Source organism: Perna viridis, chromosome 9, assembly GCF_037379345.1.
Source record: "Perna viridis isolate PV_CMFRI_1.1 ecotype Kerala chromosome 9, ASM3737934v1, whole genome shotgun sequence".
NCBI lineage: Eukaryota > Metazoa > Mollusca > Bivalvia > Mytilida > Mytilidae > Perna > Perna viridis.
In genome coordinates this window covers 12,230,202-12,247,388 of record NC_142453.1, presented here as the reverse complement: position 1 = coordinate 12,247,388, position 17,187 = coordinate 12,230,202, and the positions used below count along the sequence as shown (strand labels likewise).

Sequence of the window (17,187 nt, the reverse complement as noted above, 5' to 3'; positions counted from 1 at the left end):
CTCAATTGAACATTTATTGAAACAAAATGAGCAAAGTATCATGTAACTCTATTTTTTACTTAATCCTTACAGACCACAATTTACTTAATTGTATCTAGACGATGTCTATCGTTTAACGTGAGATTCTCGCCAAAAGATTACTCAATACTTAATACTATTTCTCTTTAGAAGTATCCTTAATATAACACAATAAACTTGTATCGCAATTTAGACGATGTCAACCGCTATGCGACTTTCGTCTTAGCTCTGTGCCCATCAGACAAAAAAGAGAGCGAATCATAGATTGCAGACCCTTTCATATGCCCAGGTCACATGACCTAACCATATGACTGGATCAGTTAATTAACGTCAAAGGGGTGTTTACAAATTGTCGACCATACCATTGTATTGGAACTGATGGGTTTATCCTCCTGTCAAATAAACCAGTCCAAATTATTGTATGCAAACAATACAACTAAATACCAACTGAAATTGCCAAATACAAACGTATATACTTTAACAATTTCATCTAATCAACCATGTGCATCGTAATGTATTAGTGGACGTACCTCAAAGTCGTACACTATCCCTTCCAATGACTATATAAAGAATGAAATATATTTAAATCTTTCGCGATGGTCAATGTAATTGTTTATTTAACAAATTAAAGGGATTTAACCGATGTACTTTGCTGATAAAAGCGTCATATAATTTGTCTTACTTTGAACACAACTGACAACAGTATAATTAGCAGCTGACCATAAATCACTGTCATTACACAATGTTTCATATTCTCTTACCACCAAAACAAAAATGTACACTACTCTGTTACCCGTTCCATGAATTGAAACAAAGTTCTATTTTTGATCATTAAACATATTTTCACATTGCTTTTGTATTGTGTTTACCTTTTTTGTATTTGGTATTATCTTTTCTACTTGTGTATTTTTGTCTCATATTTTTTTTCCTTTAGAAGAATGACGTATTTTACAATTTTGCTTCCTCTCTTAAGTTTTATTTGTCCTCCTACAAATTTATCAATATTACGTTCTGAATTCAGAGTTAGTAAACAGAAATATATTATTCAAATTCGTATACAAAATATTTACATAGTATAAACATAGCCTGTCAATCCACAAAACTTGTTGCGATATTAAGAGGCTGTCCATGTAGGAACCAGGCAGATCATGATATTGTAAAATTTATCCCACCATTTTTTTTTGTTCCAATTGAATGTAAAACTTATCAAGAACAACAACGACTTTTCAATGTCAAAATTGAATAACTCTAAATATACATTCAAAGCTCCTTAACAAATCAAATAGATTATGAACAGATCACAGAGATTGTATCCATTTATGTTAAATGTTGTAGTGCTTTCTTTGGAATTTATTTCATCCCTATCATTTCAGTGAATTACAAACATCATCCTTTATTAGAAAACATAAGTTTGTGATCTCTAATGGATGGACATTTGTTGAAAACAGAATTTGGCATGTGCCATCCACTGCCTCGGTCTTCAATGGACACCCTTTTAATATTACACATACACTTCATACGCCGGAATAATATTCAATCACATTTAATGTAGCCTTAGTGTCTTGTGGGGCACGTGCACTATTGACACAATCGACATAGATGATCCTTGAAGCTGACAATGCCAGAGAATATGGTCTAACTATTCCAATATTTGTAATGTTGAAGTATGTTATAAACTCTCCTCCATCTAATGATATATGGAGATAGTCAGTATCGGTATTCCTTCAGAGCACATTATTTCTCGGTGTAACTAGTACACTCACGGGTTTAAATGGTTTATCGTCTGAGTTTATATCCGGATGATCGTTATAGTACTTGATGCGTCCAGCCTGTTTAATTACTATTGCTTTACCTCGATTATCCCCAGATCTACAATCTGTTATAAATGTATTTCCATTCCTGGTTGTTTCTATAACTTTAGGAAAAGTAATTATTGCATTTTCTTTATCGTTCTCGTGTCTCTCGAATTCCTAACCATTTTGATCTACAGATGTCATAGAGCAGCTCGAATCTGTCAGGAAATGTCTAGACCCATGACACATCTTGTCAGACTCTGTCAGTACTTGAGACAATCTCTATCATAAACTGTCCTGGGTTCTGATACCGCTCTGTCAGGAACTGTTATACGTAGAACAGTTTCTATTACTAAAGAGTTTCTAACGAGTTCCTGACAGATCCTGACAGATTATAATACTACTCTTCCAAATTATGTCATTTAGAACTGTTTTGGTTCACCAGAAGACACGTATCGTAATGCCAGTCGTAAAGGTTCAGTTTATCTGAGACAGAGGATCGATAATTTACGAGAAGGCGGAATATCATATGTGGAAATTGCCAAGATTTTAGTAGATTCTGAGAGAGTATCTATTTCAAGAGAGGCTATTGGGCAATTTTATCATCCAATACGTTCTCATGTCCATGGCCAATCCAGATTCGTTACTTCGAAAATTGCGAGGAACTTGTTCGTGTGATGGTGTTACGATTTTTTGCTACTTCCAAGATCTCTTTCCTAATTTCCACCATCGTTTATACGTACTGTGAAAGTCGCAAAGCGAAGACGGTATAACTTCTGCATTTACAGTGTACATGTACGTGACTGCGCTTATATAAAAAATTGAAATATAACGACAATTTTAATGTGAATTGCTGTTTCTAAATCACGACACACAGACACGATCTTCTTTTTTGATCAGTTTTCATTTCTTAATCAAACTTCCTGTTCTAAATGACTTCACGAAGAATATAGATTTAGTGACAGGAACTGTCCAGGGGTCTGACAGTTTAGAACAGCTTTTTGTATTTCTTTGTCTCGATCGGAACAGTTTCTGTCAGGATCTGTCAGGGAATAGGACAAATTGTGTCATGACCCAGGACAGCCTCTGTCAGATCCTGTCAGGATTTCTGTTCTAACCGCCGTCATAGAACAGTTTTCCTGACAGATTTTAATAGAGGTTAGAAGTGATCTCATCTGTACCATTACTACCCATCCTTTCTTTCCAAACTCTCTATCACGCTCTAAGCTATGTGTTATTTATTTTTAAATTATCATACTGAACGTTTTTCAATTTAAACCGTAACAATCAGCTTTTCATATTTGAAATTTGTTTCTGTTCTTGTTTTTTTTTCTTTATTAATATTGTTTAATTTTATTTCTAGTTTTCTTGAATATAGATATTTTATCCGACTTTACAAGGTAGAATTAATAACAACAACAACAAACCCAGAATTCAATGTATGGACATTTTACGACAATGACAAAAATACTCACAAGAACACTTCATTTCTAGATCTACCCTCAGCTACTTTTTAATTTGATAAGAAATGTTTGGGTGCAAATTCATAGTAGGTTTGGCATCATAACTTAAAAATATACGTCTGCTGAATTTCATTTATTAATCAATGTTATATCAGTAATTGATATTGACGTTATTGGTTACATCAAACGCAAAACAGACTAAAATTGAACTGGTTGCTAGTTGCTAATATTTACCGGAACCAGTTTAGCTCTTCACGACATGGAAATATAACAAAAACAAACCTCTGAAACATCTGATAAAGCAGAATATTACCCTTGTGCTGAACCAATCAATATTCAGCAAATTGACATGTACTAATAATAAATACTGATATAATTCCTGTCTTATCACATATATTCTTTAGAAAGTAATTCGTACAACATATTCATTAGGTTGAGCGCTTACCAACAGAAATACAAAAAATCGGATATAGAACTTTTTTCTTGAAAAAAAAATAATTTACACTATATACAGAGAAGTTTTCGGTCACTCCTAAATTTCTCATTACTTCCCAAGTCAAATCACTCTTACTTTCAATGAAATACTGCTCAATTGATTTTGAAGCAATTTTACCATTAAAGAGAAAAAATGTCAAAATTAAACCTTTCGATGAGGTTCTACAGTATCATTTTCAGAAGTGTCAGAGTCTCGTACAGAAAAAAAATCAGTTAAAAATAGTGTGTTATTGTTACGTCATCAATTGTCATGGTATTTAAAGTGCCAATATTCCTTCATTTTAGTAAGACATTTTTTTTACAAAACAAATGATAAAGTTTCAGATATTTCTCTCATTATCTGTGAAAAATCATAAAAAAATAATTTTCAAATTATTTTTGAAAAACATGTGATTTTGCATAGAAACAAAGGAAAAAATTTAAAGTGACCGAATAATTTTGGCACGTCTCTGCGTATTTGTTTCCAGACAGAGAGAGAAAGATTAATTAACATTGTAAATATTCACTGAGCTACCACCTTCATTCATAACAATCAACTGTTTCGTAATACTGTTGAAGTCTATTCCCGTTGGTTTTTTTTTATATCATCTCTCTCCTTCAATACGATAGCCAAGTGCTTCCCATCAGGTGAAATTTGTGTACGTTGTTGGAGTTGTTTCCACTTACGAAAAGACACCCTTCGTCATCTGCTGTAATGTCCCTTGGTTCCTTAAGATCACGGTGGTTGTAAATTTTAGACTCCTCACCTTCTGGTTTACTCTATAGACAACATTACACGAATATGCAGTACAATATATACTACCGGATTGATGGACACAGATCCCATGGATCAAATGGACACAGATATCCCATGGATCAAATGGACACAGATATCCCATGGATCAAATGTTGTTTGTATAGTGCTTTTTACTTTTCCATCAATATCTAATGCATTCAGGATATTTATTTTACTCCTGACCCAGATCTGTCTGTTTCTGCAACTGGTTCCTCGGCATGATCTTCCTATCTTTATTTTCCTTCCAGGAGTGAGGTCTGATATGTTGATGGTTTGAATAAAATCTCTACCCGACGATACCAAGGCCCGATCAGTGTCGTAAAGAGTTATTCGATTAGGCTCGAATTCTAACTGAATAGTTTGCAATACAGAACCATCAAGCTTAAAATAAAAAAAAGTCCTTTCATATTAAAAACAGTCGCAAGTATTTTATCAAAAGGTACAAAACAAGCGCGATGAATTCGCTCACAGCTATTACAAACATCGGTTTTGAATGATGATATTAAGGACAATCGTCGAATACTACCCTCAGGGATAAATTGTCACCGTTGTTCATTCGCTAACGACGAGGTCGGTATGACAGAAAAATTCACCTCAATAATAGTTCCTAAAGATGAAAATGAAGTCTTGTAGTTGACAGCAATGTCTGATGGCTTGAATTTGAGAACTGATATGTTGGAGTCTTTAGATTTCTGTATGTTAAATTCATGTTCATGGACTTTCTTATCTAAGTACTTGACAGCCTGAAATAGATGAAAGTTAGTTGTATGTTCCTTAAGTGATCTGAGCCCTTTTGTCCAACAGTCAAGAGAATCAATGACGGATTGTGATATGACAGAAGTCTCTTGTTCAATACTGGTCTCCATATCTGCCAATAAAATGCTCTCGAGGTCATTAAGGTGGTCTATAATATTGTATTTGATTTCTGCAATTTTCTCCTTTATCTTTTTTCTTGCCTCTTCTTTCCTCTGATAGAGATCTCCATTTATATTCATCTGCAATTTAATAAACTTTGTGAGATATTCCATTCTTTTCTCTAGATCTAGAAGTGCTGTGCCAGTTTTTTATATTTTCTGCAGCTCTTTCTATTTGCACAATTGGCTTGCAGTTGTTATGGTTCTCAGATGCACACGAATAGCATACAAAGTCGTCATGGAGGCAGCAAAATAAAGCTAGTTTTTTTCTTATGATAGATTGGGCAATATTTTGATAATGACCACAGATCCAAAGTAGAGTCCTGAATTAATGCTAGAGTCACTACTTTTTGTGGCGATGGTAAACTTTTATGCCGTTTGGCACATGCTCTGCATATCATCTCTCCACAAGAACAACACCATTCTTCGGCCTCGTTTTTCTGTCCGTCTTTTGAACATCCAGGACAAACCTTCAATTGAACAGCCATTCTGAAAATAATGATAAGTGTTATTTTAACAAATATTTGCGTATATATCTGAATGTATATACAAATTTAGGGTTGGTACATGATATTAAGATTGCATTCCATACAATTTATCGCGTTTAAAATAAAAGCAGCAAAAGGAGGAAAAGTACATTTCGTAAATTTGACAAACAAGCTCTTTTAATTATATATCTTATATCATGTTCATACTATCATTAATTTGTTTAGGCTATTGATGCTACGATTGTGTGTAAGTATAACATGTATTAATCAATAAAGCAAAATGCATTTGAAATGAATAAAAAGCGTTAAGATGTTTTACCACAAGACATAGACGTAGCGTACGGTGTTGGTGTCATTTTTGGTAATGTCGCAATTAGCAAAATCTGACGTCTTTTTTGTATTGCGACGTACATCGTTCTATAATTGTTACATGTAAAAAGAAGTGGGCTTAATTATTTTTTTTACATAAAAAAACACACACGACATGTTTTATTATTTAATTATCCGATTCGATATTAATTTTCGTACGTTTTGGTCAATTGAAATGATCAGATTACATCCTGATATGGTAAGTAGTTTTGGCATCAACCATTTAAAAATGATTTGAAGGAAATTTTATCCTATAAGAAAAATGTTAGGAATTATGTAAACAAATTTCGTAATGCGAAATAAAAATAAAACACCCTCACTAAAACAGAAAGCCAATAAACCTGCAAGCAAAAAAGTCAGTATTTCCTATTTGGTTTTATATCTCTAATGTAGATGTATGTTGATATTTTCGAATACATGTAATCGTTTCGGAATTTTATAGGGTCTGTTGATAAACATAAAACATAGCTAAACATTACGAGAAAACAAAACCTTTGCAAATCTCCCTTCTTTGAGAAAATTTGAGAGCGAAATCTCCTGAAAAAAATTGCAGTCGTCGTCGTCGTCGTGGTCTGGGGACACTTCGTTTCCGTGCGATAACTTCAGTTGTGGTTGACAAATTGTTCTGAAATGTTGATATGATTTTACGAACAAAGAACACTCCTATTTAATTTGGTCTTTGTTGCCCCCTGCCGCTTTAGAAAAAGGAGACAAAAAGGGTAAAAAAAGGGTAAACATCCTCTTCTTGTCGTTCTCTATTACACTTGAATGCCAGCCTCCTCAACAAATCTGGCCGTCTTCTATAGGTCTTCCACAAGTCCATACAGTTTCTCTGTAATGGGGGTTGGTTTATCCCTGTGTGCCTGGTGTAACTTGCACGTCTGCAGAAAGTGTTCTGTATTCTGCTCTGCTTCTCCACAGGGACATATAAATGATGGTATGACCTTCAAAACTCTGTACAGATGTTGGTTGAGTCTGTTGTGTTCTGTCCTGAGCCTGCAGATTGTAGTTTGCTCACATCTTTTTAGTTGTAGCTATCTTGCTTCTGAGGGGTATTGTGCAGAGACTTGATGATGGTCTTCATCTCTGTGTAGCAGACAGAATTTTCATCTTGCTGTTGTTGAGCGCATTTCTTTGCTAGCTTATCTGCTTTTTCATTTCCATTGATTCCACAATGTGAAGGCATCCACTGCATGGCAGTTTTAAGGCTCTTGATGGAATAAGTAGCTCTTTCAAGTTGTGGTAGTTTGTTGTTGGTCAGTTCTTGTATTACAGAGAGGACGTCTGTTAGGGATACTACTTGCATATTTTCTGCACTTTCCTTGATGTAATTTGCCGCATGGATGAGTTCTTTTTCTTCAGCCTTGTAGTTGGAGCAATGTAATCGTGTTGGTATTGCTGTTGTACTCCATTTGGGTATTCTATGTAGATAGTGATCCCTCATTTTGTTGTCGCATTTGTGGCTGAACCGTCTGTGTAAACTCTTGCCCACAATTCTGATGGATACTCTTCTACCAGCATGCTCATAATTACGGTTTTTCTGACGATGTTTGATTGTTCATCTTTGTCCCCCTTCTCTGCATATAGTTTGTCATTCATTTTAAAATCTATAGGTTTGACATGCTTCGGTAGATGTTCTTGGTGTTGTCTTTGCAATGCTCTTGTTTCTAGAGAGAAGCTGGATCTTTTGAGTCTGCCTGAGGATAGTTGTTTCAGTTTCTCATTCATTGAGTGGTTTGGTAAGCATTGATATATGGTGGCCTGTAACATAGCTTTACATCCTCTTCTCTTACTTAATGGTTGTATGTTGTAATTTCCTCCATACTAGCAATAGGTGTTGATTTCATGGCTCCTGTGATGATGCAGAGTGCCTGATTCTGGACTTTATCTAGAGTCTGATGGTGAGAATTAGCTGCTGTCATCCAAGCATTAGAGCCATATTCTAGATGTGAGCGTACATTTCCTTCGTAGACAGATTTCAAAACTTTCTCATTAGCACCCAAGTTTGTACCAGCAAGTTTTCTCATGATGTTTAGTTTCGTCTGGCTTTGGCTTCTGCTGTCATTATATACTGTTTCCATGTAAGTCTTTTATCGAAGTTTACACCAAGGTATGTTTGCTGATCTTCCATTGTGATATGGATGTCATCAATGGTCAGTTTGACAGATTGGATATTAGGTGAGAGTGTAAAGAGGGTTGTTATTGTTTTCTCTCTATTGATGGTAACATACCACTCATTGGCCCATTTGACTACCATATCTAATGCTGTTTGTATCCTCTACCTTGCAGTAGTTGTATACTCTTCAGAATTCCAGAAGACAAGATCATCTGCGTAGAGTGCTGATTGTACACAATTTGGTAGCTCTGGAACAAGGTCATTCATATAGAATATGAAGAGAGTAGGTGGCAATACTCCTCCCTGTGGTACACCCTGTATTAGAAGTATTTTTCGGCCATGCTTCCCATCTACGAGTACTCTTGCCCTTCTATTGTACAGATATGAGTTGGTCCATTAGTACATTCTTCCACTTACTCCAAACCTAAGAAGTTTCACAAGAAGGCCATCTTTCCAAACTTCGTCAAATGCTCTCTTCAGATCTACAAAGACTGCTAGCGTTACTTTCTTTGATTGAAATGCATCCTCGACTACTTGAGATATATGTGTTGTCTGATCTTCTGTGCTCTTGTACTGTCTAAAACCAGCTTTTTCATGACCAATAATGTTCTCCGATTCCAAGTATGTCTGTAGGCGCTTGTTGATTATACGCTCCATTAATTTGCAGCAACTGCTTGTTAGGCTAATTGGGCGGTAGCTTGAGGCTTTTGATTTGTTCTTTCAATATGGCTTCTTTCAAACATTGAGGGACTTGGCCTTGTCTCCAGCTCAGGTTGAGAATTTCTAGCAAAGTTGTTAATGCTAAGGTGCCCAGGTGTTGAAGCATTTCATTGGTGATATTATCTGGATCTGGTGCCTTTTTCATTTTCATTTTTCTGATGGCTGCCTTCATCTCAAACATGGTGATATCTCTCTGCATAACTTCATGTGTTGGCACCTTTGCTTTTTCTCTCAATTCAGTTCCTACTTCTTTTTTCCGTGATGGTGGTATATCAGTGTTGCTTTCTTTCTCTTAGCCTTTAGCAAATTCATTTGTTGCCGCTTTCCCTATGGTTGTTTCTCCTTCTACTTCTAGCGTGATCTTTTCACCTTTGCTTCCCTCATCATTAAGTGCTTTTGTCAAGTTACAAAGCTTTTTTGTATCTTTTTCCATATCCATAGATGATGTTTTCTCTCTCCACCCTTTCCTTTGACATTCAATCTTTGTTCTTAGATGTTTGGCCTTGCACTTTTGGAATTGATGTTATTTTCCTGACTGGGATTTAATTCTGCATCATCCCTTACCCTTGTGAGTGCTTCGTGTGTTGTCTGTATCTCATTGGACCAGTATGGCTTGTAGTCCTTTCTTACACCTCTTGGTACACTTTACTTCGCTGCCTTTAATACAACAGTGTTGAAAGCTCTCACCACATTGTTAATATTCTTTCCCTCTACTTCTATGTCCCTTATAAGTTCATATGTTCTAGCTTGAAACATACTCCAATTTGCCTTCTTGTAATTCCATCTTGGTAGCTGAGCATACTCAGATGTTGTTGTTTCTGCAATGGATATCATGACAGGTCGATGATCACTGCCTATTAGCTGCTCGCATACCTTTCTACTGATTTTTCGGTGTAAATCGTCAGTACAGACAGCTAGATCTGGTGTGGTGGTTGTATGCCATCGACGAGAATAAAAAAGTAGGCGCGTCAGTGGCGTCGTTGAAAAAGATAAGGAGGTTTTCATCCTGCCAGTCTTCTAAGGTCTCCCCTCTTTTGTCCATGGTATTATATCCCTAACTTTGTGATTGGCTGTTGAAATTACCTACTATGAGGAATGAACTGTCTGGTATTTGTATGTTATCTAGTAACAGTTTCTTATCATTGGGACAGTAGAAGTTATCGATGTTATACGAGCTTTTCCCAATAGTTGCTTTAATTTCTATGTATTCTGCTTCCTCCATACACGTTTGTGTCTCTAAGGCATTAATGTTGTTTCTTACAAGAGTCATTACACTACCTTTCTTTTTTTCCTTTCTATCACTCCTGAAGACTTGGTATCCTCTGATCTTAAAAGGTTTGTCCTCTTGGAGATGTGTTTCTTCAATACAGCAGATGTTCACATTGTTTTCATGAAGAAAGTGTTGAAGTTCTTCTCTCTTTTTTGATACCCCTTCTGCATTTCACTGCACGATGTTAATATGTGGTTGCTCTTTTCTTTTCGGTTTGATCTTTCTATGGTCAGTAGCTCTCCTTTTTTGTTCCCTGACTCAACAAGACAAAACCTAGGTACCTCCAGTAGAATTGGTTGAGCTCCTTCGAGACAAAGAGCCGGCACTGCACCTGCCTGGTGGGTCCTCACAGTGCGAGCACCAAATCGTTTGTAGATGGTTTCAAGTGTCATTTTGGCTGTTTGTGCGTGGTGTTGTGGTCCGTTCGAGTGCGCTATATCGCCCAACACCTCCATCATCAGCACTCTAGGTTTTCTGTCGGGGTTACCTCACCCTTAGCTTCTGAACAGAAGTTCTGATCCTGGAAGTACAGGAAGGAAGTTACAGATTCCTAGTTCTGGATTTTCCTCGAGGTTGTCTCCTGAAGCCTTTCCCTGTCGAAGGGTGTAGCCGAAAGGCAGCGGAGGTTTTAGATCAGAGTTTCCCTTCTCCTAAATGGGCTACAAATGGGCTACCGTCAAAGGTTTACGAGCCCCATCTACCCGAGGCTATCTGGTTTTAAGGCGCCAGTGACTCGCCTTCGCCCCTTCTCCAGTCAGTCAAAACGGCCGGACCAGGTCCACCAGCTGGTAAACCCGTCGTGAAGATTGGAGTTGGACTTAAGTTGTCAGAGGCTGAGACGCACGCCGAAAGGGGCATTTAAAATGATATTGAGAGCCCATTCCCAACACCACCCCTTGGCTTTGACAACCTTCCACGGCCACCTATTTTATTAAAACCCATGTAGATTGTTTTTTTTTATTTTAAATGTGTTCTTTATTTACAAATGTACAGCAGATTTTATGTGTTTTGGACCGTTTTCAAGTTATAGTGGTCAAAGTTATGCAACTTTTTTTTGTCCGATTTCGAAATTTTTAATTTCATTGGATTCTTCATTGGTGTCCTCATTAATAATTCTACCTGCATTTTTCAAACAGATTTCGGATATATTATGGTTTTCGAGTTATAAGGGGTCAAAAGTCAAAAAGGCCACACCAGAATAAATATTTTTTTTGTTTTGTTTTTGGTCCGATTTAAAAAAAATCCAAAAAAAATGTTTCTGCAATATTTTTACAGCTTATTATATCTTATAGCTAAAATAATTGTCAGGAAGTAATTAGACGATCATGAAATACATTGATTTTACAATATTTCAGTAGCGAATGTGCGAGCGCGCGTCTACACATTTCAAAATACTTTGATGCAGGCATGCTGACCCCGATTTCTCCAGGACATCATATATTGCATATGAACAGACAGGAGTGCGCGCAAGGGCTTTCTTTTTCCTGTTTTCTTTTCAATATTTCTTGCATTATTTTTATTGATTACATCCACAGTCGTAATAAGTAATCTAGTATCATAACTTTTCAATACTTTTTCTTGTTTTTAAAATTGACGTTAAAAGAGTTTTTTCGTCGCAAAACAAAAAATTTAATGATAAAACCATAGAGGAGGATGAATACATTTTTAAGTATATGAAGAAATCGACTCAACACCATTTGCCTTTTTGAACAATTCGTTCGAATTTCGCATGGTGTACGCGTGAATAAATAAAATATACAAATTTTAGATGTTTGTGACATTTTGGTTAGACACAGACAAAATGCTGCGGTTAGATACATGTTCAGCCAAGTACCATTATTTTTAGAATATACTATCTGCAGCATATATACATGTAAAATTCAAAATTTCTTAGTTATTAGTTCACTCCAAGCTAACGAAAAAAGCTTTTGAAAAAGACTGGGTAGCATGCAACGTGTAGAAAACGTCGGGAAAAAGACAACGTGACATCACAACATACGTGCGTATTTATCTACTATTAGACGATAAAACTCATTATTTTTTAGAATAAACATGATATTCTGAATATTTACACAGTCCTTTAAGCGTGAATATACTTTGGTAAAAATACTATTCGTTGTTATATTTTACAACTGTAAACAAGAAAGTAGCCAACGGCCAACGTCGAAAAAATTAATATTTGTGACATAATTGCAATACGGACAAAAAGGCTTTTAACAAAAAGACTGATGGAACATTTTATATATAATTTCATTGGGGTTATGTAATAAATTGTCAATATAGTTAATAAAAGTCCCGATTGAAAAAAAAAAGATGTTCGCATAACTTTAAAAAATATGTCTAACATTTTGTCTTCGAATCGGTTTCTTTCCATTTTACAATGTCCACATCAAAGGGGAGATATTTGTGGTATTGTAATACGTTACGTCATGAAAAATATGACATCGTCTGCAGCACAAATTGCTCTTTCCAAAAAAGTATGTTTTATCAAAATACGACAATAAACAACTTAGATATATTGGTGAAATGGGAAGCAAGCATTTCTTAATGTTACCCGTCCACATATGAAAATGGACGTTCTTGTGATCGAATAATGCTTTCCCTCCACAATTAACGGCATTTTTCAAAGATTTATGATTGTAATCCTAAAACAACAACCATTTTCGAACATTTTACTATCTATATTGCCTTTGATAAATCCACATTCTAGAAGCAATATTTCGGTTTTCGTAACCAACCCCGGTTCAATCGAATGTGACACCAAAAACGTACGCAACGTCATAACAAATGAATTTGAAGAAAAAAACATGTAACTTAAAGGTAGAATATAGTCTAAAACAAACACAAAACAAAATATACCAAAACACATAACAAACTACCAACAAAACAAGACAAAGACAAAACCCCATCTCCGTCAGCCCAAAAAGCAAAAACATCTTGCTAGATTCAGTAATACAACCAAATATAAATGAGACAAGTTCTTCAATTCCTGTTTTCTTTTTTTTTCCTTTTTGCAACATTAATTATGAATTTCGGCAAATATATCAAGTTAAAATAAAAGTGTCATTCAATGATTATCAGATTAAATTGAGTGAAACCATTTTTTTTTAATTATTATTAGAAATTAGATTAAAAAGAACTATATGCAACGACACCACAACCTTTAAAACAGATAATAGATCATGTATTTTTTTTACTAATGGTCACAATGTACATGGTCGTTTGTGCGGCATTTTGATCGATCAATAGCAAAAAACAACAAAATAAAACAAAACAAAAACAAAACAGAACATACAGAACAATAATTTAATTCTATTAAATTCCTAGTGTTCAGCTTTTGGCTGTTTCCAGTTATTTGTAATTAGTGGATGGAATCTACCCAAGCCCTACATCGCCGCAGTGTAAACTGAACATGCTCATAGACTTAATACGGAAGGGTCTTTTCTATTCATTTGTCGTCCAATGCTTGAAATAGGATTGTAAAGTTATGAAAACAACAATATTAAATCCTATAACCTATGTTTATTTTGACTAGTGCATGGAGATGTTTACATATATTTGGACTAGTGCATGGAGACGTTTACATGTACAATGTATTTGGACTAGTGCATGGAGACGCTTACATGTATTTGGACTAGTACATGGAGACGTTTACATGTATACCTTATTTTTTAAGACTGGCCAAGTTTTGCTCATTTGTAAACTTGTGTTTTTTGCACTTGTTATTTTGTTTATTTCATGTTTCTTTGTTGCAATAGTGTGTGTCTATCTTCCCAGTTTAGTATTTATGTTTGGAATATATTCATTTGATTACCGCTCGAATCTTGGATCCCTTGAAAAAAATCTGAAAAAGTTTACACAATACATGTACGACTGCGATATTAGTAGAGCTCTGAACACTTCATTACACAAATAGTTGTAATTAGCTGCCATAGGTCAACTATCTGTACGATATTTTTTTTATTCTTATTATTTTTTTTTGTTTCCTAATAATGCTGATGACCAAGTTAAGTTACAAACCACTGTCTTGTCTAACAATGTTACCTGGTCACATTCAGAAATTTTGTCAGATTTTGGGACTCCTCAAGTTTTATCTATTTCATAGCATTAGTATTTTTTGCCATTTTTTTTTCATAATCTCATTAAACACACCTTTTATTTGGGAAGTTTTTATGAATCTTTGTTATTTTTTCAGTGTTTTAATAGATATAACATACTAAGACAAATCTTTTCCGCCAAAACACCGACCAATTTTTTTTTCTTCTTATTTTGTTCTAGTATAAAATATCTTGAAAGAGTTCACAACCATATCGAAAAGCGTTTTTAGTGATTGTATCATTGACGCCCCAATAATCGTAAAAGCGCGCATCAAGAACTCTCTGATTTATGACTTCCAAATATCAGGAAAAAAAATACCGATGCTTGAGCAGTGGGATAATTTGAATATGTTAAACTTTCAAAACATGGTCTGAACATGAAAAAGGAAACAAAGACGGTACACAATGTAAAGAACCAAATGAGATAGATTACAAATGGAAACTGGAGATAAGGAAAACAAGACATCACACAAAAAACTATAGCACAAGCAATATGAAATCCCACAAAACAGGAGTAACACCAAGTGTACCGGAAGGGTAAGCATGTCCTGCTCCGCTAGCGGCATCCGTCATATTGCGAGTGAATATAATCCGGTAATAGCCAAGCAACAATAATGAAGCTCCCCGACACGAGTCATAAAGGGGTCTTGTCAAAAACAACTAACAATTATACGATATCACTCTATTCAACAAAGTATAGCTATTTGATTTCGATAGGATTATCAAAAAAAAAATAAAAAAGTTTCCCATTACCCGGCCCTAATGTAAAAAGTTTCCCATTACCCGGCCCTAATGTAAAAAATTCAACTAAAATGTCCATGTTTTTGTAGGAACTTATGTGCTTTTGGTCTATTTTAGCATGGCATGTGATGACCTATTTTAAATATCAAAAGCCCCTTTAATGGGTTGAGCACATGTCAAGCTTAAAATATACAAAAAAGCACATGGTTTCTATTTTTATTCACAGTTACCTGAGCACTCCTGCAATGAATATGGTAATAAAAGGTTCAGATTTTGCATTAGGGGTAATGGGAAACTTTTCTATTTATGATGATTTTTTTCCGTACATGTTTTCAGAGTTTTAATGATGTTAAATTGTTTTAATAAATTGTGATGAATAGATTATGCAAGAGCATGGATAAAAAGAAACAAGGATCATTAATCAGAATTCGACTCACTGTAAGGTTGAGTAAAAGCAGTAAGGTCTTGGGTACGATGTTTCACTGACAATCCCAAACACTGAATACATGATCAACCAAAATGCATGTTAAAAGACGAGGAAGCTGTAAAGTGTCTCATCTCCATTCATGAAGAATATACTTTTGTCCTTGTAGACAAGGCATATACCAATATTTTTTGTATGTACACGTAAATCGCAACACTACAAATGTTAATAAAAGAACAAGGAACAAACCAAAAAATCGGTTAATCCTACATACAAACGCAATTTACATTTGCAAACGAAACAGTACGTTGGGCAAGGATGAAATCCCATCTAACAACAATTCTTTGCTAAATATTTCTTCAAGTGAAAAGTCAGAGGTAATAGATTCCAAAACTACATAACAATCCATATAAGCAAAGGTAAATATCAGGGGTCTTTTAGACCAAGATTTAAAAAAAAAAATAGAATTCAGACGAGTGATTCTCATAACATCGTCAATATATCTTCTTTTGTGACACTGTTATGGCAACACTAATTTTACTGAATTTGCTCGGTGGCAGTTATGTTGCTGCCTTCTTGTACTGCTTTGTACTAGAAACAATAAACCGAAATGAAAGACGGGGGGTGGGGGTGGGGGTAGTGTGCCGATTTAATCAATTATTTCCATCGGACAATCGTGGTTGTTTTCCAACTCTCAGGTTTTTGGCTTGATATTGTTATTTGTTATATGAACGTTGCTTGTTTGACTGTTGCTTATAGTATCTTCATTAAAACTGTTTCGAATAAGAGCAAAAGTAAGATACTTTTAATCTTTCATTTGTATTTACACTCCAACAAGCATTGCTGATACTGGAGAGGAATACAATGTCAACAATTCTGTGGCAGATCACGGAATTTTGGAAAGAAAGGTTCTAGGGTGAAAAGGGGGAAAGGGTTAAAGGCTCTTTGCAAGAAATTAACAAAATATTCCGACCCCTGGAACCCCCTGCCTGGATCCGCCACTGCGATTACATGATGGCAAAAACATAATTGGTTTAAATAAAATGAATATTTTAGCACTTACATTGACATACGAGCATTGACTAGTCAATAAAAAAATCCAAGTGTGAAATTTTCAAGTGATACAAATTACGTTTCATTTAAGTTGCTCGATATACTTCCTGGTTACCAAAATAAACTAACAGAATAATTACTTGAATTTTAAATTCTTATAGGGTTTTAAAATATCCTATCTAACTATTTGCAAGCTAAGAGGTATAAAATATAAACAGCTCTTATATATTTCTGTAATTTAATCTTTATTGGGAGGATAATCAGAACAGAATTAAAAGTCACTTGTATCATGTTTTCATTTGAAAGTTATACAATTAGAGACACAAAATATGGTTGAATAAATCAAGACCTGAAATGTGTATTGCAGCAATTATATTAAACGTAATTACCATTCTCATTCCAAAATTGTCTTTGTCAATAGGTCAACAAGTCAAACCATTATCTTTGTATA

The 17,187-nt window shown here is 35.1% G+C and overlaps 1 pseudogene across 1 annotated transcript; it reads right to left on the bottom strand.

The window, feature by feature from the left end:
- Positions 1-3,392: 3,392 nt before the first annotated feature.
- LOC148606798 (uncharacterized) lies at positions 3,393-16,846 on the bottom strand (annotated as a pseudogene). The gene is made up of 4 exons (XR_015915363.1): positions 16,747-16,846; positions 5,090-5,947; positions 4,641-4,952; positions 3,393-4,590 (listed from the first exon to the last, which is right to left on the bottom strand). The product of XR_015915363.1 is annotated as an uncharacterized LOC148606798 (transcript).
- Between the last annotated feature and the right edge of the window lie 341 nt (positions 16,847-17,187).